This window comes from Mastomys coucha, unplaced genomic scaffold (assembly GCF_008632895.1).
Source record: "Mastomys coucha isolate ucsf_1 unplaced genomic scaffold, UCSF_Mcou_1 pScaffold2, whole genome shotgun sequence".
Lineage (NCBI taxonomy): Eukaryota > Metazoa > Chordata > Mammalia > Rodentia > Muridae > Mastomys > Mastomys coucha.
Genome location: NW_022196902.1, coordinates 16864577 through 16866794, shown reverse-complemented (window position 1 = coordinate 16866794; position 2218 = coordinate 16864577).

The window sequence follows — 2218 nt, the reverse complement described above, 5'->3', positions numbered from 1 at the left end:
GTGCTGAGCCATCTTTGCAGCTGCCCTGTGAACTCACAGGTGAGTGCTATTGCCAAGCTCAGTTTGTGTGATGACAGGAAGAGGGAGTATTTGGGAAATGTAAAGGCAAGTACAAAATAAAGGAGAAAGAAAATGTGGTGGGCGGATATGAGCAAAGTACATGGCACACATGAGGATACCAAAATGAAACCAATTATTTTGTGTAACGACTATATATTAAGAATAATTTTAAAAAGAGATAAGCTGTATTCAATGTGATTGACAAGTCCATATGAAAGCATATCAAACGTGTTTTCAGCTCGCTCACTAGTACATTTCTTTCATAGGTTTCATAGAATCAGTATGTCTTGAGTTCTCCTGTGTTTTTAAAGGTTTTTCTGTGTCTTTCATATTTTTCTTCCACTTCTTTTCTTTTCTTTTTTTTTTTTTTGATAGAAGTCTTTCACTGTGTTCAAAGACACACCAACCTGTCTGTGTAACCCAGGATCTTTCTCGGTGGCTGGAGAACTTAGCTTACCCGTCTGTCTGCTCCATCATTCCCTTTCTAGAAACAGATGTCATCCTTGAGGTTCTGGGATCTTTGCTTTTCACTGTTATGAATTGCTGTGCAAAGCAACTAAATGTGAGATAAGTCTAATATTGCTTCCTTGACAAATTAATCATCTTTCTGGACTCTCAGTTGAGTGTAATGGTTAGTACTGAGTGCCAACAGGACCGAGAGCCAAGAAGACAAGACTTGAAGCTTATGCGTGACTTATATGTGATATATTTGCATGTCTAGTTGACAAACGATGGACTTGTGGTGGCTAATATTGATTATCAACTTGACTTGGTCTACTCTTCCCCCAAGAGGCTTTTCCCTATGTAATGCAGCCTTGAGTTATATTCTGGATTATATTCTGGATTATATTATAATATTCATATTATATTTTGGTTACCTGCCTTTTTTACCTTTTGTCCTCTTGGCTGCTGTAGTTGATCCCCCTGCCCCACCTCTCCCCTCTTCCTTTCACCTCTCCTCGGATGGCTCAGGGTCATGTTCACTCTGGGCTCTCCTTGAACCCCTGCCCCACCTCTCCCCTCTTCCTTTCATCTCTCCTCGGATGGCTCAGGGTCATGTTCACTCTGGGCTCTCCCTGAATCCCTGCCCCACCTCTCCCCTCTTCTTTTCACCTCTCCTTGGATGGCTCAGGGTCATGTTCACTCTGGGCTCTCCCTGAACCCCTGCCCCACCTCTCCCCTCTTCTTTTCACCTCTCCTCTGATGGCTCAGGGTCATGTTCACTCTGGGCTCTTCCTGATCCCCCTGCTTCTGACTTTGCTCTCCCTTTTATCTACAATAAACCTTCTTCTCCAACATACCTAGGAGCAGTCATATCCTTTCTTTTTTTCCGTTTTCATTCATCAGGTGCCAAAACCAGAAGGTAGGGTATGCTAGCCAGAAGAACCCTATTGCAGGTAGGGACTGAGGAATTCTGGGGAAAGCTGGCAACCAAGTTCACTTTGATATGTTAAGTAGAACCTCGGTCATTTGTCCTGGATTTGAGGCCTAACAACAGAATCTAGATTCATCAAGACAACTGCTATAATTTCAGTTGTCAACTTGCCATACCAGGGAAGGGGTGGGAACATCAACTGAAGATTATCCTCCATTGGATTGGCCTGTTAGGGAATTGCTTGATAACTCATTGATATAAGAGGGTCTAGATTCCCTGTGAAGGTTCTGTGCCCCAGTGTAGGGGAATGCCAGGGCCAATAAGTGGGAGATGGTAGGGTGGCAAGCATGGGGAGAGGGGAGGCAACAGGGGTTTGTTCTTGTTGTTTTTGTTTGTCTGCTTGTTTGTTTTTTGGAGGGGAAACTGGGAAAGGAGAAATCATATGACATGTAAATAAAGAAAATATCTAATAAAAAAAAAGAGGACCTAGACTCTGTAGGAGGTACCCTCTCTGGGTAGTGGGTCTGGGCAGTACAGGAAAGAGATGAACTAGCCCAGGGATGCAAGTAAAGTAAACACCATTCCACATGGGCTCTGCTTAAGTTCCTGCCTCCAGGCTCCTGTCTTGATCTCCTGCCTCAGCTTCCTTTGATGATGGGACCATATACTGTAAGCTGAAATAAACTTTGTCCAGCCAACTTGGTTTTGGTCAGTGTTTCATTAGAACAACAGAAAGAAGAGTAGAACAACAGGCCTCTGGGTATATTTGAGAGAGGTTTTCTA